The sequence below is a fragment of the Lepus europaeus genome, chromosome 4 (assembly GCF_033115175.1).
Source record: "Lepus europaeus isolate LE1 chromosome 4, mLepTim1.pri, whole genome shotgun sequence".
NCBI classification, from domain to species: Eukaryota; Metazoa; Chordata; class Mammalia; order Lagomorpha; family Leporidae; genus Lepus; species Lepus europaeus.
The window spans coordinates 45,648,006-45,674,389 of NC_084830.1; the positions used below are offsets into that span (position 1 = coordinate 45,648,006).

The 26,384-nt window shown below is 42.1% G+C and overlaps 1 protein-coding gene and 1 pseudogene across 3 annotated transcripts in view; one reads left to right on the plus strand and one right to left on the minus strand.

Moving 5' to 3' along the window:
* Positions 1–26,384, minus strand: part of CPQ (carboxypeptidase Q) — a 587,968-nt gene that overhangs the window by 23,461 nt on the left and 538,123 nt on the right. The gene's annotated exons all lie outside the window — the stretch shown is intronic.
* Positions 18,617–25,914, plus strand: LOC133758166 (large ribosomal subunit protein eL19-like; annotated as a pseudogene).

The following is a 26,384-nucleotide window of genomic DNA, read 5'->3' on the forward strand; positions in this document are numbered from 1 at the left end:
TTCTCAACAGTACAGACAAGGGTTTTAAAAATAATCAAATCTCAAAATGTCAACTTAGCTCACATACATTACACTTTTTCTATGCTATTAGTTACCACAGATCAGGAGAAGGACTGTTCATCCTTATTATTTTCTTAGATTTAATGTTCAGTTTGAATTGCTTCTATAACTATATTTCAAGTTCAATCTTTTAATTTCATATTTGTATTTTTTCAGTGATAGATTTTATTTGACACTTTTTTTTTTGACAGGCAGAGTGGAGAGTGAGAGAGAGACAGAGAGAAAGGTCTTCCTTTTGCCGTTGGTTCACCCTCCACTGGCCGCTGCGGCTGGCGCGCTGCGGCCGGCACACCGTGCTGATCCGATGGCAGGAGCCAGGTGCTTCTGGTCTCCCATGGGGTGCAGGGCCCAAGGACTTGGGCCATCCTCCACTGCACTCCCTGGCCACAGCAGAGAGCTGGCCTGGAAGAGGGGCAACCAGGACAGGATCGGTGCCCTGACTGGGACTAGAACCCGGTGTTCCGGCGCCGCAAGGTGGAGGATTAGCCTAGTGAGCCACGGCGCCGGCCTATTTGACACTTTTTAAAAAGTTTCCATTTCTCTTTTCATTATGTTTACTTTCTGCTGTAATAAAAATTTTTAATTAAAATATTTTTGAGGTAATGTATTTTTAATTTATATTTATATTTATATATAAATATAACAGCAGTTTATATTCCCTTATCAATCAATTTCATCATCACTATCATTTCTTGGGCTGCTTTTAAAAATTTTTTATTTATTTATTTGAAATTGAGGGAGAGATAATGAAATACAAATGAGAGACAGAAATATTTCTATCTTTCTATATGTATATAGATATGCATATAGATACATATATGTATCTATATATGTATATATGTATATCTACATATATATGTATGTAGATATATCTATATGTATATAGATAGATATGTAGATAGATAGATAGATAGATAGATAGAATCTATCTCTCATCCATGAGATCACTCCCAAATATCTACAACAGCCAAGGCTTGGCCAGACCAGAGTCAGGAAATGGAAACTCAACACCATGGAAAAGAAAAAAAAAAGAAGACCTAAATGAATGATCTCTGTGAGTGAGATCCCAGTGGAAAGAACGGGGCCATCAAAGAAGGAGGTACCCTTCTCCGAAGGGAGGAGAGAACTTCCACTTTGACTATGACCCTATCGGAATAAGATCAAAGTCAGCGAACTCTAAAGGCTTCCATAGCCCTGGCAACTCATGACTAGAGCCTAGGGAGATTACTGATGCCATGAACAGGAGTGTCAAATTGTTAAATCAGCAACAGGAGTCACTGTGTACTTACACTCCATGTGGGATCTGTCCCTAATGTGTCGTCTAAAGCGAAGTGATGCTATAACTAGTACTGAAACAGTATTTTTACACTTTGCGTTTCTGTGTGGGCACAAACTGATGAGGTCTTTACTAATTATATATTGAAGTGATCTTCTGTATATAAAGAGAATTGGAAATGAAAAAAAAAAACCTGGTGTTAAAATGGAAATGGCATAGAAAATTAATTAATTTGAAAAAAAATTATGTAGGTTCTCTGTCTTTAATGTGCTGTACATTGCTATTTAATGCTATAATTAGTAATCCAATGGTAGTTTTTTTCAATTTATGTTGCTATATGGGCAAAATGTTGAAATCTTTACCTAATATATACTAAACTGATCTTCTGTATACAAAGAGAATTGAAAATGAATCTTTACATGAATGGAAGGGGAAAGGGAGCGGGAAAGGGGAGGGTTGTGGGCGGGAGGGAAGTTATGGGAGGGGGGAAGCCATTGTAACCCATAAGCTGTATTTTGGAAATTTATATTCATTAAATAAAAGTTTAATTAAAAAAAAACCACACAATTATTCTTAGGTGTTTAAATTTTAACTGAAAAGTGATCCCTGTTAAATTTCAGAATGGAAAAAGAGAGGGAGGAGATGTACAATTTGGGACATGCACAATCAGACTTGCCCCAAATGATGGAGTTAGAAATGTGCCAGGGGATTCCAATACAATCCCATCAAGGTGGCATGTACCAATGCCATCTCACTAGTCCAAGTGATCAATTTCAGTTCACATTCGATGGCCTGGATAGGTCTAAGAATCAAAGGGATCACACAAACAAGACAAGTGTCTGCTAATACTAACTGATAGAATCAAAAAGGGAGAGAAAGTTCTTTTTACTTTTATCTTAAGCCTTAGTATGTCTCATCATTCTCTCCTAACCTGTAGAGTTTCTGATGAGAAATCAGCTGTAAGTCTAATTGGAGATCCTCTAAGGTAATGTGACATTTCTTTAGTGCATATTTTAGAATCTTTTCTTTATGTTTTACTGTTGAAAGTCTGACTATAGTGTATTCTGCTGAAGATCTTTCCTAGTCATTTCTATTAGGATTTCTATGTACTTCCTGTGCTTGGTTGTCCCTTTCTTTCTCCAAATTAGGGAAGTTTTCTATTATTATTTCACTGAATAGGCCTTCTAGTCCTTTCTCTCTTTCTATATGTTCAGGAACTCCTAAGATCTGTAATGTTGGATCATTGATAGTATCCCATAAATCTTGAATACTGTTTTTCAATTTTCTTTTCTTTTATTTTTTTTGGTCTGACTACAAGATTTTCAAAGATTTCTCCTCTATCTCTGATAATATTTCTCTGCCTCATCAAGTCTGTCATTGAGACTTTCCAATATATTTTTTATTTAACATATTGAATTCTTCATTCCTAATATACCAGGTTAATTTCTCTTCAATATCTCTATCTCATGGGAAAATTTTTCATCCATGTCACATATGGATTTCTTTGACTCTTGAATTTGCTTCTCATTGCTTTTGAGTAATCCTATAATCATTTTTTTTAAATTTCTTTTTAGGCATTTCAATAACCTCTTTGTCTTCACATTCTAATATTGAAGTGTTGTTGTGTTCCCTTGGGGAGTTATATTGTTGTCCTTATTCATGTTTCTTATGTTTCTATGTTTATTTTTTTGGTATTTGTGGAACTACTTGTTGTTTTTTTCTTCTGATGGCTTTCATCTTTGAAACATGTCTCTATGAGTTAGTGGAGTGTCTGCTCACCCAGTGGCTATTCACAGGCATGTGGTGGGTGGGGCCAGAGAGCCCTGGTGAATTTGGGTATGGTCAAGAGTCCAGGGTGAGACCCTTGTTATGCTTGGTAGATCTCCTTTTTCAGCAATGTTAAGGTATGATCTCATCAGCTAATGTGACCCCTGCCTCATCCCTTCTCTGCCAAGGTGATCAATGCCCAGGGTGAACCCACAGTGGCTGCACACTTCACCCTTGCATTTGCAAGAACCACACTAAGGATCTGTATGGTCTTCAGTGTGAGCGCAGAACCATCTGCCCACAGTCAGTGCAATCTAAGCCTCTGAAGCCAGATACAATGATTGCCCAGAGACCCAGCTACATCTCATGCTCTATCTGCAGTCACAGAATTCCCACAGTCATAGTGTGCAGGGTTCTCATTCACTGGGATTAGTGGATTTACTCTCAGCCCACAATGCTGCTCTGTCCATGGAGATAGCCAAGGCATTCCCAGAGCCAGCTGCCTGTTGGTGTTCATCTCGGCAGCTTGAGTAGAAGTGCCAGTGATATAAAGGAAAAGGGAGAGCCTCACAGGCTTAAGTGGGCACCTTGCCCCCTGCCAAACCTCCAGGTCAGACACACTCAGTGGGGACGACAGATTTATCCCTCACACTGAATCTCTTAGCCACCTGTGTGGGAGTCATGGCAGCCTGTACTCATCTTTTAAGGTAGTGCTTCTTCTCTACCACTTGCTTGGAGCCCTTGTGGGGAGGGGGGAATGGGAAGCAGGCAATGTGTTCTCCCTTCCAGAGTGTAGGTGGGCGCCCTGCTCCCTACTTGCCTCTAGGCCTTATTCAAAGTCTATGTTGTCTGCAAGATTCTCCATCGTGCAATATCATCAGGGACACTGGCTGCTGCAGTCTCCTCTCATTTTGCTTTAAGACGATGGTGTCTTCTCCTGGTGCTGATTCTGATACTGGTAGGGGCAGAACAGAGGAGCACTGGCCGACTTTTTGCTGCTGGAGAATGGTGCTCTGCAGGAGTGGGTGAGGAAAAGAAGCTGATAGACTTCCCTGCTCCAAGACTGCCAGTTGCTCAGACCCCAGTCAGCTCTCCAGGCTGAAGTAAATGTCTGTGGGTGACTGCGGAATTCCCTGTCAGCTAAAACTGTGAGTGGCAGGGTGTGCAAGGTATGTAGTAATTTCTGCATACCTTATTGAGGTATGAGGTGGCTCATAGCCTGCAGCTGGCTGAGCTGCACACGGCTTGATGCAGTGGTGTTCCTGTCCTCTCTCCTCCTGTCCCATGGAGTCTTCACTCTTTTTTCAGTTCTTTGCTGAAAATTTTTGTCACCGTCACTGACATCCCTGGAAATGTAGTTCTCCCTTTGTTCTTTTCATATCCCAGAGCAGCTAAAGTTAGTGTGGCTGTATCCTATTCTGTCATCTTGGACCTCAATCTGCTTTTTTAACGAGTGTTCTGATTATGGGTCACATTTTCTTGCTTCTTCACATATCTAGACATTTTGATTGAGTGGTAGATATAAATTTTATACTAATGAGTGTCTTGGTTTTCCTTTCTTCCTTTAAAGAGTGTTGATTATTGTATAGGCAGTTATTGATGTGTTTGGTTCTTTTAAGGCTTTTAAAAATAAGTCTTCCTGGGAGGGTTATGGTCTAGTACAGTCTTGATCTAGGGCTAGTTTTGCTTCATTATTAAAATAGGCTTTCTGGGATTCTGTTGAATGTAGGACATAATCAACAAGTTCTTTCTATTTTGCTAAAAAGACCTCATGATTTTTTCCAGCCTTGTAGACTCTTTCAGCCTCCAGTTCTCAGCTCACTGAGTTTCATAGAATTTTCCTCAATGTTTGCTCAGTTTAGTATTCAGCATAAGATTTAAGGGGACCTTGATGAGGATTTCTGGAAATCTTTTTCTATGTAGTTCCCTCCTCTCTTGTACTCTGTGGCACAAAACAGTTGTCTCAGACTTGCTGAACTCTAATCTCTGTTTCTACAGTTTAATAATAAGACCACTGTGTTTTGCTTGAATTTCCCTTCTCTGGGGCATGGCCTGCAATGTGCCTCCAGGCAGAAAACCAGGGCAACCACAATGGTCATCTGTTATTTCTTTTATCTCAGGGATCAAAGTCCTTTATATTCCTGTTGCTCAATATATGAAATTAGCTGTTTGACATATTTTGTCCAATCCTCTCACCCCTTGATTTTGGCAAAGGATAAGACCAATACCACTTTCTTTCTCTCTTACGGCTGAGGCAGAAATTCTTATTAGCTTTTTAATGGTCATATGTGGTTCTTGCTACTATATTTTAGCACCTGATAGTTGTTTTACTTGTCAATGTAGCACTGTGGCTAATTGCACAAATTATAGAGCAAGCCTTGCTGAGTTTGAATCCTGACTCTGCATGTATTAGCTTGTGACACGGGATTGGATATTTAACTTCTTTGTGCTGTAACATCCCCAACTATAATAGAATATAGGAATGGTAATAATTGTACCCACCTCTTAGGTTTGTGTTTCAGTGAGTTAATGAGTTATAATGTTGTTTGGCACGTGATAGTGCTCAATCTGGTAGTTATTGCTAATATTATCACTAGTAATAATCAAAAGTCCATAGCTTATTCTTCTGTGACCCTTCATTTTCTTCTTAAAACCTCATACAATCAGAACAAGTTAGCCATTGAATCATGTAATATTTTTAAATTGTTATTTTAAAGAATCCTATACCCTGAAATCAGCATGTGAAAAAGTTATCTGTAACCCCATTTTTATTGCAGTTCAGTTTACAATAGCTAAGATATGGAATCAACACAGATGTCTGTTGGCTGAAGACTGGGTAAAGGAATTATGGTTTATATACACTATGGGATACTATACAGCATTAACAAAAATGAAATCCTGTTATTTGCAACAAAATGGAGGCAATCAGAAACCATTATACTTACTGAAATATGCCAGTCCCAAAAAGACAAATAGCATATGTTCTTTCTAATCTGTGGTAATTAATAGAGTACTGAAAAGGCAATCTATGGGAGTGAAATTGACACTTTGTGATGTAATGATTTTGAACAGCTCTTGTCTTGACTGTTGAGGAACAATGATTTTTGTTTTTACATTTTTCTTCATACTATTTATTGATCCCCCTACTTAGTGTAGGGTTGATTTTTATGAGTATAAAGTTACCTGAAAATAGATCTTTGTAAAAAATAAGAATGGGAATGAGAGAGGGCAGAGGAAGAAGGGTGGATGTATGAGGGGGAGAGGGGTGGTAGAGTGGGAAGAATCACTATGTTACTAGATTTGTATACATGGAACACATAAAGCTTGTATTCCTTAAATAAATTTTTTTATAAAGGAAAAAAAAAAAGGAATCCTATACCCCATTTCTTCCAGACAGTCATAGGTAGCAAGTAATGTTAAGCTCTCAGGCTTAGAACAAAAGATTTTGACTAAAGCCACATCTTAAAATCTAAGGGGATTATAGGTTTATCCTGCTTTTTATCATTCTATCCAGGTTAGCAATGAAGAAGTGTACCGGATCTCTAACAATGAGATTTTATTGCCTGTGCAAGTAACAATATCACATAAAGGAACATGGAAGTGAATCTGCTTGTAAACTGAAGAATCTTTTTATAAAGAAAATTATTACCTACTAATTTACTGTACCATGAATCTTGAGTTCAGTACGGGTCTTTAAATGGGTTGCACCTGGGTCACTTTCAAAGACCAGGTATGGTCTCCATACATGCTTTTAGTCATAGGAAGGGCTGTTCCTTCAGAGAGATCCTTCATGGAGGATTGAGAGGGCTCTTGGGACTGAAGAAGTCCTAATATTTACATGTGTTAGGCAAAGGTTTGTTAATCACTGGTATATGTGCTTAACTAGCCTGGGTATCAGTCAGGCACCCAAGAATCAAATATAAATTAAAGTTTTAACATAAACAAATGTCTTTGGTATTTGCTCTGCAAACCACTGCTGCCACCACCACTGTTCTTCAGTCTTGGGAGTAATTCTTCCTCATGTGCCCAGAGGCCCCTCTGTCTTGGTCCTGGACTACAATGGCCAGCTGCCAGATGACCTCAGCAGAGATGTTTGCATAATCTGAAGTTCATGTCTTGTAAATGTTTAATGACATTCTTCAGAGGATACAGGGATAAAAAAGCAATTAAAACGCACACTCCTGAGTGGATACTGTGATTAAATTAGATTCTTGTGCAGCATTTGAGCTTTTGATGCAGTACCGCAGTGTAGAGGCCTGTGTGCTCTCACTGATCTAAGTAATGCCCCACTGAGGTGCATGAGAGAACTAACAGCAGAGAACAATGCATCGGTCACGTCTCTGCAAACCTAACAACATCCGTGCGAACAGCACTTTAGAGTAAACGATTTGCTTGATATCATGTACTGACACAGAACCCAAGAGAACCCTGGACCTTGGATGCCGATCTTGCAACCCTTCTGCCCGACCAGGGTCAGCCGAGTATTTTAGTGAAGGGCCAGAAACCAATTATTTTAGGTTTGGCGAGCCACACAGTCTCTGTTACAAGAGCAATACTCAGTTTTGCCATTGTAGTATGAAAAAGAAAAATCTAAGAATGTAGAATCATAGACAGCACAATAATAGTGCAAATGTAGCTGGCACAACCATAGGTAGCACATGTGTCGACAGTACAGCCATAGACAGCATGAGCACAGCACAGCTGTAGACAGGAGACAGTATTGTTATAGCATGATCACAGTATAATTGCAGATAGTAAAAATGCAAACAAGCATGGCTGGGCATAAGTCTAAATCTATATATTATATATTTATGTATATGTTATGCTGTATATGTTTACATGTGGTGTATGTGTGTGTGTATATATATATGTTCTATACAACATATATTTGGAAATATATGTAAAATATAAATACATTTTTTTCTTTTTACAAAACAGGCAACAGGCCAGATTTGGCCCATGGGCCACAGTTTAATAACCCTTGTACTAAATTATAATGTAGGCTAAATGCTACCTTAAGCTATAATAGCCATTAAATGTCAGTAGACATTTATACATGCTTCCTACATTATCACTTGGCCTTACAAAAGCTCTGCTTATACAGGCTTTCAATGACTTTCCACCTTATACATGAGGCCTCTAAGAAGCTAACACACTTGTCAAAGGCCATATGGTTGTAAATGAAGTATGAAAGCTATAGCATGAATCTCTTGACTTCTAATATTTCTCCTCTACTAGCTGCTCCATGGGAAATTATTGCTTATATTTTTGAAAGTAAGTCCAGTGTGCACCATTCTTTCAGTTCCCTGAAATGATACAATTTTTAAAAAGGTTCAGTTGTTTATTTGAAAGGCAGCATTTGGGGGGAGAGTGAGTGAGCTTCCATCCACTGGTTCTTTCCCCAAATGGTTGCAATGGCCAGGGCTGGACTAAGCCAAAGCCAGGAGCCTGAAACTCCATTGAGAATGGTAGATGCCCAAGTACTTGGGTCATTTTCTGTTTTCCAGGGCATATCAGCAGGGGGCTAGGTCAGAAATGGAGATGGGACTCAAACTGGCACCCTTATGGGATGCCAGCATTGTATGTGGTGGCCTAAACCACTCTGCTACAACACCAGCCACCAGTGATACCATTTTATAAATTATCTCTTTGATGTACTAAGAAGTATCCAGATACAAAATATATGATCTTTTATTTACTCTATCTTTTTGACTATCTAATTTGCAAATTCTAGCCTGTATGATAAGATCCTTATTAGTACAATATAATACATTAATTTTATTGCACATTTTTACATTTATTTATTTATTTATTTACTTGAAAGTCAGAGTTGGGTGGAGAACATACAGAGATCTACCACCTGCATTCCCCAAATGGCTGCAATGGCTGGGGCGGAGCCAGGAGCTTCCTCTGAGTCTCCCATGTGGGTGCAGAGGCCAAGCACTTGGACCGTCCTCTCCTGCTTTCTCAGGCACATTAGCAGGGAGCTGGATCAGAAGCAGAGCAGCCAGAATTCAAACTGGTGCCCAGATGGATTCCCATATGTGTTCCCAGCATCACAGATATCTGCTTAACCCAGTATATCAGAATACTGGCTCCTAATTTTATTCTTTAATATAGTCTTCAGATAAAATCTTTGATCATAGTACTTAATTATCTTCTAGTACAAGGAATGTGTGAGTCACAAGGAAAGTGAATTGATAAAGAGGACTCCTGGGCTTCAGGCAGGCCTTTAAAATGAGTGGATGGGGATCATTAGATTCATAGGGCCTTCTCCAACTCTAGCAGAACACAATAAATGACAGGGTGACCAACTGTCCTGGTTTATTTGGGACTGAGTGTGGATTGATGGGATTTGGCTGAAGCAGGTGTTTAAACTATGTAGTCTTATGTAGATGGCTGATGGGTTAAGGGTGGATGGCCTCTGAGAGGTGGGCCTGGTGGAGGGTCTTGGGTTCACTCCTCAGAAGGCAGTTCTCAGGAGCAGGTTGACTATTTAAGTCAAGTTCAGCCCAGCCTCTCTCTCTGCTTCCTGACTTGCTAAGAGATTGTTCCTACATACAACTTCTGCCATGGCCAGCCTTTGTCAGATACCTGATCCTCCAAACTGTCGTCCAGAATAAACCCTTTTCTCACAAGAAGCTCCTCTCAGGTATTGTAAGTTATCAAGAAGCTGATTAATACACCTGGCATATGGAATGCTCACTGCTGAACTCAGAAGCATCCTAAGTGAACTGGAATGATCTGGTCACTCTCCTCGTTGAATGAACGGGCCATTATCCATAACTCTGCACTCCTGGAGGTGATGATCCTTATCTGGAACAGCGACTGAGGAACGGGAGAGGGGAATAGAGGGGCTGTCTAGTTTCTGGCAACACTTGAGCCTAAAAGGGCTTCCTGGTTTTTTAGAAAACCAGGCCAGACCCAATTCTATTAAAATATCAAAGTGTTAAACCACTATGGAAGTCTGTCTGGAGATTCCTCAGAAACCTGAACATAACCCTACCATACAACCCAGCCATCCCACTCCTTGGAATTTACCCAAAGGAAATTAATTTGGCAAATAAAAAAGCCATCTGCACATTAATGTTTATTGCAGCTCAATTCACAAAAGCTAAGACCTGGAACCAACCCAAATGCCCATCAACAGTAGACTGGATAAAGAAATTATGGACATGTACTCCATAGAATACTATACAGCAGTAAGAAACAACGAAATCCAGTCATTTGCAACAAGATGGAGCAATCTGGAAAACATCATGCTGAGTGAATTAAGCCAGTCCCAAAGAGAAAAATATCATTTGTTTTCCCTGATCGGTGACAACTGAGCGCCAAAGGGGAAACCTGTTAAGTGAAATGGACACTATAAGCAACAATGAACTGATCAGCTCCTGTCCTGACTTTAGATGTACAATGTAATACTTTATCCTTTTTAGTATTTGTTGTTGTTGTTGTTGTTCTAGTACTAGTGGTTGAACTCAATAATTAACACACAATTATTCTTAGGTGTTTAAATTTTAACTGAAAAGTGATCCCTGTTAAATCTAAGAGTGGAAAAAGAGAGGGAGGAGATGAACAATTTGGAACATGCTCAATCGGACTGGCCGCAAATGGTGGAGTTAGAAATGTGCCAGGGGATTCCAACACAATCCCATCAAGATGGCATGTACCAATGCCATCACACTAGTCCAAGTGATCAATTTCAGCTCACAATTGATAGCTCTGATAGCTCTAAGAGTCAAAGAGATCACACAAACAAGACAAGTATCTGCTAATACTAACTGATAGAATCAAAAAGGGAGAGAAAGATCCAACATGGGAAGTGGGATACACAGCAGACTCATAGGATGGCAGATGTCCTAAACAACACTCTGGCCTCAGAATCAGCCCTCAAGGCATTCAGATCTGGCTGAAGAGCCCATGAGAGTATAGCAGGCATGGAAAGCCAAGATATCATGGAAAAAAAAAAAAAAAAGACCTAAATGAATGATCTCTGTGAGTGAGATCCCAGTGGAAAGAACGGGGCCATCAAAGAAGGAGGTACCCTTCTCCGAAGGGAGGAGAGAACTTCCACTTTGACTATGACCCTATCGGAATAAGATCAAAGTCAGCGAACCCTAAAGGCTTCCATAGCCCTGGCAACTCATGACTAGAGCCTAGGGAGATTACTGATGCCATGAACAGGAGTGTCAATTGTTAATCAGCAACAGGAGTCACTGTGTACTTACACCCCATGTGGGATCTGTCCCTAATGTGTCGTCTAAAGCGAAGTGATGCTATAACTAGTACTGAAACAGTATTTTTATACTTTGCATTTCTGTGTGGGCACAAACTGATGAGGTCTTTACTAATTATATACTGAAGTGATCTTCTGTATATAAAGAGAATTGGAAATGAAAAAAAAAAAAACAACCTGGTGTTAAAATGGAAATGGCATAGAAAATTAATTAATTTGGAAAAAAAAATTATGTAGGATCTCTGTCTTTAATGTGCTGTACATTGCTATTTAATGCTATAATTAGTAATGCAATGGTAGTTTTTTCACTTTATGTTGCTATATGGGCAAAATGTTGAAATCTTTACCTAATATATACTAAACTGATCTTCTGTATACAAAGAGAATTGAAAATGAATCTTTACATGAATGGAAGGGGAAAGGGAGCGGGAAAGGGGAGGGTTGTGGGCGGGAGGGAAATTATGGGAGGGGGGAAGCCATTGTAACCCATAAGCTATACTTTGGAAATTTATATTCATTAAATAAAAGTTTAATAAAAAAATATCAAAGTGTATATATGAAAGACCGCCCAAACACGAATATAAATCCATCTGGATAATTACTGCTCTATCTCCCACTCACTGTTGAAGATCACTTACCCTAAGAAACATACATACATGGGGCATATTCCAGCCATGGCAGAAGGCAGCTGAGGGTGCTTAGCTGCAGTTAGTCCTGACATGGAGAACTACCCACAAGTGCCTGGTGAACATCAAGTCCTGCCCTCAACAGAGCAGGCCTCAGAGGCAGAGCTGTTTCCAGACTTTGGTGTGAGCTCACAGGCCAATGACACTTTCCCTGGATTCCTTTGAGGACTCACATCCTGTCTGTCTGCCTCAGAGAATGTTGGTCTTGCAAATTGGGATTGGTTGAGATGACCAGCTCTGGATTTCCTAGCTCTGGCAGAAGGAGTTGCTGCTGGTCCTTTACAAGTTCCTTTGTTTCTGATAAGGTAAGGGAACTATTCATGTTCCTGCCAGAGGACTTCATTCTTCCAGCCCAGGAAAGGGTTAAAAGTAAATACCAAGAGGAGCCTCATTGTCCAGCAAGGATCAGTTGCTCACATTCTAGCCAGCATCAAGAACCACAAATGACTGAAAATTTTGGGAAACAGCAAGAGGAACGATTTACAGACTTTTCCTATAGAAACAGTCATCAGTGCATTCTAATTTTTAGTTACAGTTTGTGACTGTATTTAAGACTTTGGTTAACAACATTCAGTTTAAGTATGCATCAGCGAATTCTATTGCTATTACAGGCTGGCCAAACACAGTAATGAGTCTGGCTAGGAGTCTTAATTAGCATACGCAGGGGACACTGTCCTGAGGAATCCAAAAATCCAGCGTCATCAGGGACACATCTAGCCCCTCTCCACTTCCTCCCCTGGCCACTGACAACCTGTAATTGTTAAAGACATGATGTCTCTGCTTTTCCCTCCATAATTCTTACACTGAATCCATTACTCAAGTCCATGTCATTTCTTTTTCTTTCTCCTTCCTTCCCTTCTTTTTCCTTGACTCCCTTTCCATTTCTAACCTGACAACTTTTGTCAACCTCATCCATTTTTCCTTGTTAGTCTACTCTCTCCTTTTAAGAGTCCTTTGTCTTTATTCCCTAATTTTTCTTCCTCTTTGGCAACGTGTACCTTGTTTTTCACTTGGAATTTCCTTAAGCGTTTTTACAACCAATTATTACCATGCCATTTTATTTTTCATAAACTTGATTTTTAGAGTAGAAATTCAATGTCCTTATTGTGCTACAGCACACAGGTAAAGACATAAATTAACTAGAGTTGCTGAGATGGGACCAGAGAGCCATTTGTAGCTCTGCGCCAGAATGAACATGGAGCAGGTAGCAATGGGCATGAACACATATCTACATTAGACTTAGCACACAGTGTCCCCACCAAACGCACACAGCCTGTCCATGCCCAGAGAAAATCGATTTATCTTCCACTGAATGCCAAATGAAAGCTAAGTCCGCAACTGATCAACCATTTGGAGAACAAATTCAACACTGGCATGGAGCTTTTTGAAATTGCCATGAAGTCCAGTTTTAGCAACGTGAGCGCTAGACAAGGGTCAGGCTGAGGAGGTCTGTACCTGGTGACTCATGTCTCTGTGCTCGCCAAGCTGCTCCGGTGTTTTCTCCAGATCCTCAAACAGCCTGGTAACAGACTCTGTGCAACACAGGCCCAGTGGCTGGAGTAAAATTGCCTCAGGTTGATAAGCTTTCAGTAGCTTCCCTGAGTTCCAGCGGGTTCAGACTCACACCTGCCAATATAGTTTTGATTACAAAGCACAACAGTTGGGCAGTACAGGTAACAATAATTATCTCGGTAATTAGATTCTGTCATGCACTGTGTGCTCAGGGCCTTGGGCTTTGTGCAAATAGGAGAGGCACCCTGGCATCTTTTAGAGCTCTTGGTCTCTTTCAGTGAACAGGATGGTAATAAGCTCTTCCTGAAACAATGAGGAGGCAGATTGCTTCTCTTTTCATACCTCTTTCCTCCCCTTTCTGGTTCAGCAAATTTCAGACGTGTTGCAAATGGAAAAGAAGGGAGAAGGCTGTAAAGGAGGGCTGCGGATGGAAACTGTCCAGGAAGAAATCCAAGTTCTGCCTTGTGCTCTGTGCATTTCAAAAATGGAAATGCTACACTCATTAAACTGCCCATTAAGCAAACAATACAGGGAAACAAGAAGAGGCTTAGGAAACAGGGAAGGAGGAGGAGAGACAGGTCAGAGAGAGGAAACAAAATGAGGGCATTGTTTTCACAGGAGATTGCAAAATGTTCAGCCAGAGAAAAGAAAAGGCCTGCACACATTTCACTGCAGAGTGAGGGAGTGTATCAGTTCAGTAGTGACAGCCAGCAATAACGTCTCTATTGCAGTCACCCAGAGCTCTACTGGTGCCTGAAAAGACAGCGATGGGTTTGGGTGATGGTGTCACGTTCATGCAGTGTGGGATGACTGAAGACTTGACTTGACAGGAGGAAATTTATGAACATTGTTATCTAGTAGTCAAAATAGGGACACAGATTAGGGAGCAGAAAAAACACTGCATACCTACTGAGTGCCCGGCACGTCCACACACTGTCTAATTCAGTCCTAAAGACACACTGGTTGGTGGCAAGCATCAGGCTTCATTCACAGGTGAGTACACAATGCTCAAGAAGATAGGTCAAAACCCCAGTTCACATGGTTGCTCAACAGTAGAGTCAAAAAGTGAGGGCAAATTACATATTATTATGGCTTCCTCCCTACCATATTGTCTTATGAGAATACAGTCTTGGCACCTTCCAGAAAGGAAACCAGCACTTAGGGGTCACCAACCATGTGCCAACTACTTCAGAACATACCATTGCATTTCTCTTCTCCTATAATTTCAGCTCCACCGACATGGACATGTAGGTGTTTGACAAACACATGAGGCCTCTTTGGAAGACAATTCAAATCATCACCACTCCAATTACAAAGAGCTGGCGCCTGAGGTTGGGAGTGCTATGAAATTCTCAACATTTGGCATGCCTCCTGAACAGGGAAATCTCATTTGAAAACCAGATGGAAAGCTCTGGAATGAAACAGGGTAGGAGCCCAAAAGACATTTCTTGGTTGTGCATGCACCATACCGCCTTCATGATGGATACTGTGCTGCCGGTGCTGGGGCCAAGCAGGACAAACAGAAGTGTTTCTACAGACGGAGCCGGCAGGTCTGGCTCATAAGGACAGATCTGAGTTTCAACAACTTAGAAAACAACAGCACAAGGTCATGGTTTCAGTATCTTTAGCAGCCTGGTTGAAAAGTTCCCAGCTAGTTTCTTTCCCTCTACTTTGGGCTCTGATAGATGATGAAGGCTAACAGTTCCTGACAGTCTGCCTCACTGGGAGGCAGGCGGGATTCTCTCCATTTCTTGTGGAGAGATTACATAACCTGCCCAAGGCCACCCTTAGCTGGCAAAAGAAAGCAGGGGTGTGCTCTAGGACCTGCCTGCTATGCTGCCTCCACCACATGGAACTGAATTGTCTAGTCTTTTTCCAAACTGGTGTTTGGCCCACTATCATAGACATCTGTAATTAAGTGTTCATATTCTATCATATATCATGCCTATATTCTCAGTATTTGCTTTGTATCCTATTTAGTTTTTCACCACAAATTTAAATCATTCATCCTTTTACCTCATTCTGAAACTCATTAAGTTTTGCTTATGTTTCTTGTATGTTTAAAAAAGCATTCTTTTATTCCATGGTGTTCTTAGCTATTGCTCTTTATGTCTCTTCCCTTTACAGTCAAACCTTTTGAGTTTCCTTGCTTGCTCTCTCCTCTTCCTTATTTCCCACTCATTTTTCAATCTGTTTCACCTTCATTATCCCCTGAAATTCCACTTGCCAGCCTCACCTTTAAATGTGTCCATCTGGGAAACTGGACTTGGTTAGCCATCTGTCTTGAAAGACTCTCCCCTGAGCTCCCACCAAGATGATTTCCTCTCCTGGCTGCCCCTGCTTCCTGGCTGCCCCTCTTCAGTCTTCTCTCGGGGCTTCTCTCCATCTGCCTGTTTCTCAGTGGTCTTGGGCCCCTTCTACTCCTAGGGTGTCCAATCCACTACTAGGGCATCACTGCCATCAAAGTACTGATGTCTTATGATCCCATAGCCCAGACCTCTGCCAGGCTCCAGATCCATGTCAAACTACTTGAAGGATGGCTTGCCCCCACCCCCAAACCTGAAGCTCCTTGTTTTCCCTACTTCTGTGAATTCTCCAGAAAGCCTGAGAGGTGAGCTAAACCTCTACCTTCTCCTCTCCCGTGACCTTGCTCATCCATCCATCTTCTTCTGCCCTGTCTCCTCCAATGAGGACATCATCTTGTCTTTCCTTGTCTTCCTGCCTGTTACACGTTTTTATTTTTTTTTAATATTTATTTACTTATTTGAAAGTCAGAGTTACACAGAGGGAGAAGGAGAGAGAGAGAGAGAGAGAGAGAGAGAGAGGTCTTCCATCCGCTGGTTCACTCCCCAGTTGGCCGCCACGGACAAGCTGTGCAGATCCAAAGCCAGGAGCCAGGAGATTCTTCCATGTTTCCCATGTGGGTGCAGGGGCCCAAGGACTTATGCCATTTTGTACTGCTTTCCCAGGCCATAGCAGAGAGCTTGATTGAAAGCGGAACAGTCAGGACTCGAATCTGTGCCCATATGGGATGCTAGCACTGCAGGCGGCAGCTTTACCCGCTACGCCACAGCGCCAGCCCCTGTTCCATGCTTTTAATCCTACTTTCCAAGCATCAAACAGGCCCTTTTGTCTCCCTATTTAAGCTTTTGAATGGCTCCCCTTTGCTATGTCAAGTTCAGAACTTACCGGAAGACCCAGTATGGCAACATGTTTTTATTTTTTTTATTTTTTATTTTTTAAAATTTAAAAAAAAATTTTTTTTTTATTTTTGACAGGCAGAGTGGACAGTGAGAGACAGAGACAGAGAGAAAGGTCTTCCTTTTGCCGTTGGTTCACCCTCCAATGGCCGCCGCGGTAGCGCGCTGCGGCCGGCGCACTGCGCTGATCCGATGGCAGGAGCCAGGTGTTTATCCTGGTCTCCCATGGGGTGCAGGGCCCAAGGGCTTGGGCCATCCTCCACTGCACTCCCTGGCCACAGCAGAGAGCTGGCCTGGAAGAGGGGCAACCGGGACAGGATCGGTGCCCCGACCGGGACTAGAACCTGGTGTGCCGGCGCCGCTAGGCGGAGGATTAGCCTATTGAGCCGCGGCGCCGGCCAGCAACATGTTTTTAAACATACTTGCTTTCAAGCTTCACATTCCCCATTCTATCCTGTGTTCTTTCTAAACACAACGGATTGCTTTTGTCCTGTGCCGTGTTCCCATAGCTTCTGAGTGTCTCCACCTATGAGAGTACTTCAAAAAGTTCATGAAAACTGTGTATTATGGAAAACAATCTATGTAGGATTATCACAATTATTTTGCACCAAAATTAACTTATCATTTAATTAGAATTTTCCGTGAAGCTTCTGAAGTACCATTGTACGTCCTCTGGATGCACTATCCCACTCCACCTTCCTGTCTCTTTTGGGTTCTGGTAACTCTTATCAGCTGATAGGTCACCTTTTTTTTTGAGGCCTCCCCTGACCTCCTGAGCCTGGACACAATGTTCTCTCTTGTGTCCTCACAGATCCCACACTTCTACTAAGGAGCAATCTAGACAGCATTTTCTAGTTGCCTCTTTGTGTTTCCATATTGCCAGTAAAATACAAGTCCCAGAAGTACATGTTATATCTGTCGTGGCTATTTTTTGACTTCTCCTACCAGAGTGTCTAGCAAAAAAACTTGTGAAATATTTTTTAATGAATAAATGGATTTTTGTGGTGAATAGGAGGTAGGGAGGCAGTGGAGGACCATAACGAGAAGGGCAGAATAAGGAGACATGGAAAGGTGCATTTTCTAGGATTAAAGATGCAGGATTTTCTGGAGTCCAAAGTGGACAATGGGAGTTGTAAGGAAAGACTCTACTTTCACTAAGACACCTGGGACACCAGACAGGGTGCTGGCTGGTTTTGAGAGAGCAAGAGAAAACAAAAGCTGTGTGTTTGTACTCCACCCCAGTCTTGTTCAAGATATTTGCAAAATGTAAGCCAAATATTTCTATGTCTCCTTCGGAAAAAGAATTGCCCATGCTGACGACATGAGGCAGAGCCCTATTACTCAGTGCCTTCCCACATGCCCAGAGATCTGAACATTTTAACATGTGCTCTTGAACATAACTTGGGCTCTTGACCAACTGGTGAGTGATGAAACATGGTCTGAAGCAATTTATTGCTTCAAGATGATGGCAGGAGGCTGATGGTGCTGGCAAGAAGTGGAGTGGCTCATTTTGAACAAGGGACATCAAAAGAGAGGCCTGAATTGCAGCTGGCTCTCTGGGACACAGCCACAGACATTTTAGGGTACACTTGTCATGTAAGGAGTTCTCTTCTTCCCTGGGGTGCTTCTATTAATCTGGAGACCTTGGAAGCTAGGATGGGTACCATCACCCCGGCCTGGGAAGGTTCTAATAATTCATGGGTGAGAACAGTTACAGAGAGACGAAGCAGCTGGGAAAGCTTCAGAGAGATATTGCATTTGTGCCAGGCCTTGATGATTTAGCATCCAGGAGTGAAAAAGGGAGGGCATTTGAAGCTAGGATTTTCCTCATCCTGTAGGAAAGGCATGAAGGAGGACATGGGCAAGATACGCGCAGGGAATGACGATTAGGTCAGCATGGCTGGAGAGGCAGGCTCTCGTCATACAATATTGGAAGTTAAGACAGGATGAAAATACCCTGCAGTGTTCCACAGGTAAGATCAATGGCTCATTTACCCAGCTTCAAAAGGCTGCAAATAGCTATTTTTTATGTTGGAAAAGAAATCCAATAATTTGTATCACTTGCCACTATGAATCTGATAAAAAGCCTTTCCTGAAGACTGTAACAAACAGCCATAGGAGCCAGGCATTCAAACTGCAGTACTGTAATACACTTCCAAGGGAGTCAGACCATATTGATTTTCTTGGACCACTCCGCTGTCTCTACAGAATTCTTGGCCCCTGGCTCTCTTATAGGGTTCCACTTTATTCTGTTCTATACAGATTTAGGGGAACCATCCCTTAAGGAGGACCAGTCGTGGGGTACAAAGATGATGGAGGCTCAACTGCAGCCTTCCAAAGCTCAAGTGGAGGAGGAGATGAAATAAGATGCTGCAAGCTGCAGGAATACAGAGCAACAGTGTCCAAGAAAAGCATTAAGTGAGGACACGTAATTAAGAAGCATGCAGAGGAACTGGAACCCACATGCACCGCTGGTGGGGAGGCAAAGAATGAAAATAGGGTAAAAATCACCTTGGAAAACAGCTTGGCAGATTCTTACAGAACTCAACATACATCATCCTCTGACACAGCAATCTCACCTCTAAATATTTTTCCAAGAAAAAAATTAAAACATATGTCTATGAAGACCTTGGATAAGAATGAGCTTAGCACTTCAATGCATAAATGCTGAAACTGGGAAAAAAAGCTACACAGAAAACTGGAAAAACAAACTGTGGTATATTTATACATTGGGATGGTACTTAGCAATCAAAAGGAATGAAGTACTGATAAATGCAAAAGCATGGGTGAATTTCAAAGCCAGGATACAGGGCTAAGAGACATGACAGAGGGGGCCAACACTGTGGTAAAGCCACTACATGCAGCCCCGGCATCCTACACGGGTGTCAGTTTGAGTCCTGGCTGCTCCACTTCTGATCCAGCTCTCTGCTCATTTGCCTGGGAAATCAGTGGAAGACATCCCAAGTCTTTGGGACCCAGAACCCACATGGGAGACCCAGATGAAGCTCCTGGCTTCGGTCTGGCCCAGCCCTGGCCATTACGAACCAGGGAATGGAAGATCTCTTTCTCTCAGCCGCTGCCTCTCCTCTATAACTCTGTCAAATAAATAAATAAATAAATAAATGAATAAATAAATAAATAAATGGAACATGACACAATGAACCACATAGGGTTCCATCTATATGAAGTTCAAACACAGGCAACATTGATCTCTGAAGATAAATATCAGAATAGAGGTTGTCTTTGGGTGAGATTAGGGATTGATGGGGAAACAGAATGAGGAAAATGTCTGGGGTGCTAGAGGTACTCTATTTTGGCTGGAATTGTGGGTACACAGCTCACAAGATTATCAAATTGGGTGCAAATTGTTTCTCAGTAAATAAAAAAATAATCGAGAAAAAAACCGCTAGGAATTGGGTAGAAGGACAGCATTGCTTTGTTGAAGGGCTGGGTTGAGTAGGCTACATGAAGAGTGACCCTTAGAGAATGGCTGAGGGAAAGGCTGTGGGGGCATGGAACAGAGGGAGAAGGCAGTGAACTGGGAAGTTCCTGTAGTTTGGGAAGGGTTGTGTGGGGAATGAGAGGTAAATCCAGAAGGGTAGGCCAGGGTCACAAGAGTGAGTGGAGTAAGAGGAGCCAAAGCTCTGACTACAGATTCCACAGGATCTACCAATGATCTAGAATCATTTGAGGAGACTGAAGAGCAGAGAGAATTTTCTGAAAATAGCATTCAGCATGTTGTAGACCAAAGGCAGAATCACTGAGGAAGAGATATGGAACAGAGACCATTCACAGAGCAAGACTGTGGCAGCCCTGGGCTGTGCATCTTTAGGAGGGGGAAGGAACATGGAGGACTAAGTGATTCTGTGAAGGCCAGAGGAGAGAAAAGCATGAACGCTCATGAAGGCTGTTCCGAATGTCTCAATACCTCAGGAGGAATGTGGTACAGAGGTGGGGCTGTGCTGTGAGGAGCATGACGTGGCACAACAGAGACCTGGAAAGGGGGTTTGCCTGAGATGGGTGGAGAAATTCCGAGTGTTATAAAGCACAGACCAATAATGCTGATGGTTGCAAGGCTGGGGACTGGCAAGGTATGGAGAACAAAAGTATGCGGTGGCTATGAGAACACTTGGAATGGGTCCTGGCCAGAGGTGGGGATGAAGTGAGCGGGGAGGGTCAAGGGTGTGGAAGTCAGGGAAAAGAGGATTAGGTTCTGGAGGCACAAGAAAGTTGACCATTGTAAGTCCACATTGGTCAATAAAAGGAGTTTTAGAGCAGAAACCTTGGAACCTTTTTGGAGTTAATTTTTACTCTTCCAGTTTATCAGGAAACATCAGCTCTATATACAAATATATCCAAACATGACCATTTCTTTCCACTTCCACTGCTAGTGCACCCTGTTCCAAGCTCCAATCAGCTCCTCTGTGGACTATGCAATAGTCTTCTCGCAGGTCCCTCTAATCAGTCTAGTGGCATCCCAACAGGACAGCTCTTGTCACTACTTTGCTCAAGTCCTGCGGTGGGCTGCCATGTCACTCAGAATTGTAAAAGCCATTAACAGTGTTCGATGGCCTACATTTACTAGGCCCTGTAACTCTGCTCTCTTCTTTTGCTATGTTTCTTCCCTTGCTCACTCAGTCGAGCCATTTTGGTCCATTCCTGAAACATGTCAAACACTTCCTGACGTAGCATGTTGCTCTGGCTGCTCAGTCTCCCTGGAACACTCCTCACTCAGTATCTGCACAGCTGACACACTAGCCTTCTTTAAGCCTCTGCTGAAATCTCACCGTCTCAGAAAGACCTACACTGACCACTCTGCTTAATACTACAACCACCCCTGCCACTCTGAATTCGCCTTATCCTTTTCCTCTACTTCTCTCATTTTTTATAGCATTTTCAACATTGCATACTTATTACCTGTTTTCCCCATATCATCATCCAATAGAACTTTCGCTGATGATAGAAATGTTCTGAATCTTCACTGCCCAAGAGAGTAGCCATCAGTCACAAGTGGCTACTGAACACTTGAAATGTGGCTAGTGCCAGAGAAAAAATGAATTTTTAAAAATTTTACTTAATTTTAATGAATTTATATTTTAATTTCTATAGCCACATGTGGCTAATGGCTACCATATCAGAAACAGCTTTAGATTCTGAGAGTCATGACAGCAGGAAAGTTTGTTCCATTCACTTAGGCATCGTGTGCCCCTGAAGAGTACCTGACACATTGTACATGCTTTCAATAAAACTGTTAATCAATAGACGATCAAAGTCAAGGCCTTTCAGTCCATCACTGGAAGAGACAGGGTCAGAACCCAGAAACTCATCTGGAACATGCCAAGGACAGGTCCAGAAGTCTACGCAGAGGCTTTCTGACAATGTGTAAGTAAGCACGGTGCCTTGCTCTTGGTTTTCTTAATGTTGCAGATACATTTATTCACACATGTCAATCAAAGAAACAGCTGATCTGTGTTGTGCAGAATCCAAACCCTCCAATGTCTGCTGCCATGCAATTCACGTGATTCGTTTCTGGCCATCACCAGAGTCCAGGGTAAACACTTTCCACAGTCATGGTCTTACAGGGAGAGGTTATTATAAATCTAGAGACTATTGTGCAGTTAGGAAGACGAGGTCATGTTTCAGCATTTAGTGATGAAGGTTGAGGGTTGCAGAACACAATATTTAATGCAACTGTATCCTGGAAACCAAGCCCAATGACCAAATATCTGTGGAAATTTGTCTGTCATAAGGCAGCATGAAAGTGCCTTATGGGAACCTAAACAGCTATAGGATGAATGATATTTTTAGAAAACTATTTGGGATCTGAAATATAAAAATCTGTCTTACAATGCTAACAAAGAATGTCATTCAAACTATTTCTTTCTGAAATCCTGTTAGACAATGTTTTCAGCTGTACCGAAGTACAGAAGTTACATGGGCCTTACTAAACTGCAATAATACTAAGTGTTAGGCCATATTCTGCTTATATTATCTGCCTAGTTACTTAAGTTCCTAGTAAAATCATCAGATTTTTATGTTTGCAATTTCCTTCAAAAACTTTCAGCATATATTTGTACACCAGTGTTTATAGCAACCATTCTAATGCTCATTGATAGATTAATAAACAAAATGCGACATTAACATACAATGGAGTATTATTTAGCCTTAAAAAGAAATGAAATTCTGATACACACTACAACATGGATGAACCCTGAAGACTATATTAAGTGAAATAAGCCAATGGCTAAGATGGTAAAATGTATGTCATGTATATTTCACTGCAATTAAAAAAAAACACTAATACTTCAGTATTTGCAGTGTGTTACTATTAAGTCATTACTTAGGTGAAGCCACAACCTGGAGGTACTGCCTACATGCTAATCAAGAAAGCAGAAAGAAAGGGTGGTTTTGCTAATTGCCTGCCATAGGTTTCTGTTATCTGTATCTCAACCCCCAAGCAATGCTTTGCCAATTAACATATTAAAAATCAGATTTTTTTTCTGATGAAATTAAGTAGTCTGTTGTGTGGCTGAGTGAATGTTTGAAAAGGGCTCTCATTAGTGAAATTGAAAGTATTCATTATATGTGAATTGGCCAGAAATATTTCAGAGACATTCTCCATACTAGCTTCACCAAGGCAGAAGAATCCAATTAGTCCTGTAACCTTTACTCCCAGGGATCCTGACCTGGGCTAAATCCCTAAAAGATCCTGTGCCCAGACAAGAACATTGGATCCTGAGCCCCTGATGCTAGCCATAAGGGACAGAATCCTGTCCCTGAAATCTGCATGAAGGTCATCAGTGCCTATTTTGTGCAATATAGGGGTCAGAGCCTCTAAAAATATAGACCTGGTTGACCAGCGCCGTGGCTCACTTGGCTAATCCTATGCCTGCGGCTCCAGCACCCTGTGTTCTATCCCCGGTTGGGGTGCTGGATTCTGTCCTTGTTGCTCCTCTTCCAGTCCAGCTCTCTGCTATGGCCCGGGAAGGCAGTGGAGGATGGCCCAAGTGCTTGGGTCCCTGCACCTGCATGGGAAACTGGAAGGAAGTACCCGGCTCCTGGCTTCAGATCGGCACAGCGCCAGCGGTGGCGGGCATTGAGGAGGTGAACCAAAGGAAGACTTTTCTCTCTGTCTCTCTCTCTCACTGTCTATAACTCTCTCTATCTCTGTATCCCTCTCTCTCACTGTCTAACTTTGCCTGGCCAAAAAAAAAAAAAAAATTATAGATCTGGAGTAGGCTCAAGTTTACTAAACAAGTCACCTCTATAATTACGCTCACTTGCTAATAAATGCTTACTTAAATGGATGCCTTACATGTGATAATCTTTGTCTGAGATTTCTGTTCATTATATCCTAGGTAAAGAAGTTGTCAGTCAAGTAGGTAACTTACCTCAAAACTCCTTCAGAGGCTACCGTCATTTGCCAAAAAGGACCTAACAGTCACACATGTCCTAATCAACTGAGGTCAGCTCATGATCAACAGCACAGAGACCAGTGGGAAAGTCTAGTGCCAGAGGACTTGAGGAAGCAAACCATGAAGTAGCAGATTATTAATCATAAGAATTTATATGGAAATGACATGGATTATTTACCATCCTCCCTAATTTTAGAGAAAAAACTTGGGCATAGAAATATCAAGTCATCATTCCAAGTGCAAACTAAATTCACAAGCAGGAATCAAAAAGAAACCTTCAATATCATCATTTATCTGCCACCAGATATTGAGTGATTACTGTGTGTCAAATATACTATTAAGCGCTTTAATACATGATAAACCATTCTCATGAAAGTCCCTGCTGGTGAGTACGAAGGTCCTCTGTTTTCAGAGCGGTCAGCCAGCAGAATCCAGGGACAGTCCACTCACAGCCCTGGGGAACTCAGCGTTCACCCCAGAAAGTACATCCTATGGCAAGTGGGAGAGCAAGCTGGAAGTGCCGGAGACAAGGCCTTGGAAAACAAGCTTCCCCCCTGCAGGTGGAGCACCTTTGAGGCTGTACTAAGCTGTTTCCCAGATCCCATGGGGACCTAGGGGCCCCCAGGCAGAGTCTGCTTGATAGCACTGTGTGTTTGCTTCCTTCTGTTCCTCTACTCACTTCCTCACTCCCTGACAGTGCTTTCTCAGATCCCTCAAAATGCTTCTGGGGAATAAACCCAAGGCAACCTCACAATTTTTCCCAAGATAATCCAGATAGTCATCAGGTTGCAGAGTTGGAATGTGAACCCAGGTCAATCCGAGTTTTAGGATCATTGTTCTTCTATTCCATGTTATTGAATTCCATCTTCTTTCTTAAAGAAGTAGAGATAAGATAGAGGTGGAAAGAGAAAATGGATGTTACAGAAAAAAGCTCTTGGGGTTTCTATACTCATTTATTAGCATCCCAAGCTCTCATGTCCTTGGAGTTTACTCTCACCACTCTTCATGATAGCAATATGGAGAAGGTTATCTTGACTGTGTTCAATGATCTGATTAGTCAATGTTGTATGATGGCTCCCAATGATGTTTATGTTCTAATCCTCAGAGCCCATGAATATTAGCTTATCCTTTTATGACAAAAGGGACTTTGCAGATGTGATGGTTAAGAATTTTGTGATGAGGCCCCTTTGACTCTCCTCCCCCACCACCCCAGGCCCCTTTGCTTACCTGCAGTGTCCTGCACTATGGCAAAAAGAAGGTCTGGTTGGACTCCAATGAAACCAATGAAATTGCCAGCCCCAACCCCTGTCAGCCCATCTGGAAACTGATCAAATACAGGCTGATCATATGCAAGTCTGTTCGAGGACAGGCTCAATGCTGGAAAAGCATCTCGACCCAAGGAAAAGGCAGGAATGTAGACACAGGTGAGAGAAAGGGAACAGCCAATGCTCAAATGCCAGATGAGGAGGATGTAGATTCTGCAGCAGCCACTCAGAAGATACTGTGAATCTAACAAGTTTGACAGCCACGTGTCTCACATCCTGTATCTGAAGGTGAAGGGAAACATGTTCAAAAAGAAGTGGATTCTCATGGAAAACAACCATAAGCTGAAGGCAGACGAGGCCTACAAGCAGCTCCTCACTGACCAGGCTGAGGCCTGCAGATCTAAGACCAAGGAAGCACACAGTGCCGTGATGGGAACCTTCAGGCCAAGAAGGAGTTCATCAAGACTCTGTCCAAGGAGGAGGAGACCAAGAAATAAAGTTCCTCTTCTGCTGTCTGTACATAGCGGCCTCCACGATTGCAAAGGAGCAAGTACCAAAATAAAACAAGCCTTTAAAAGTTTTTTGAGATGGGGGATTATTCTGGGTTATCTGAGTAGATCCACTGTATCCACAAGGGTTCTTAAGAGAGACTTAGGAGGCAAAGAAGAAGGCGATATAATGATGAAATCAGAGATTGGGCCGAGGCACTGGGTAGGGAGGGAGGGGCACTGACATCAGAAGCTGAAGAGGGTGTAGAAATGGATTTTCCCTCAGGCTCTCCAAGAATCTACCCCAGCTAACATCTTAATGTTAGCTCAGTGAAGCTGTCTCTGACTTGACCTTCAGAACTGTAAAGCAACAAATTTGTGTGATTTAATGCTCCTGTCTGTGGTGATTTGTTGCAGTGGCAACAGGACACTAGCACAGTCAGCTGAGCTTACTAGTAGTCATCCTAGACAGAATTTGC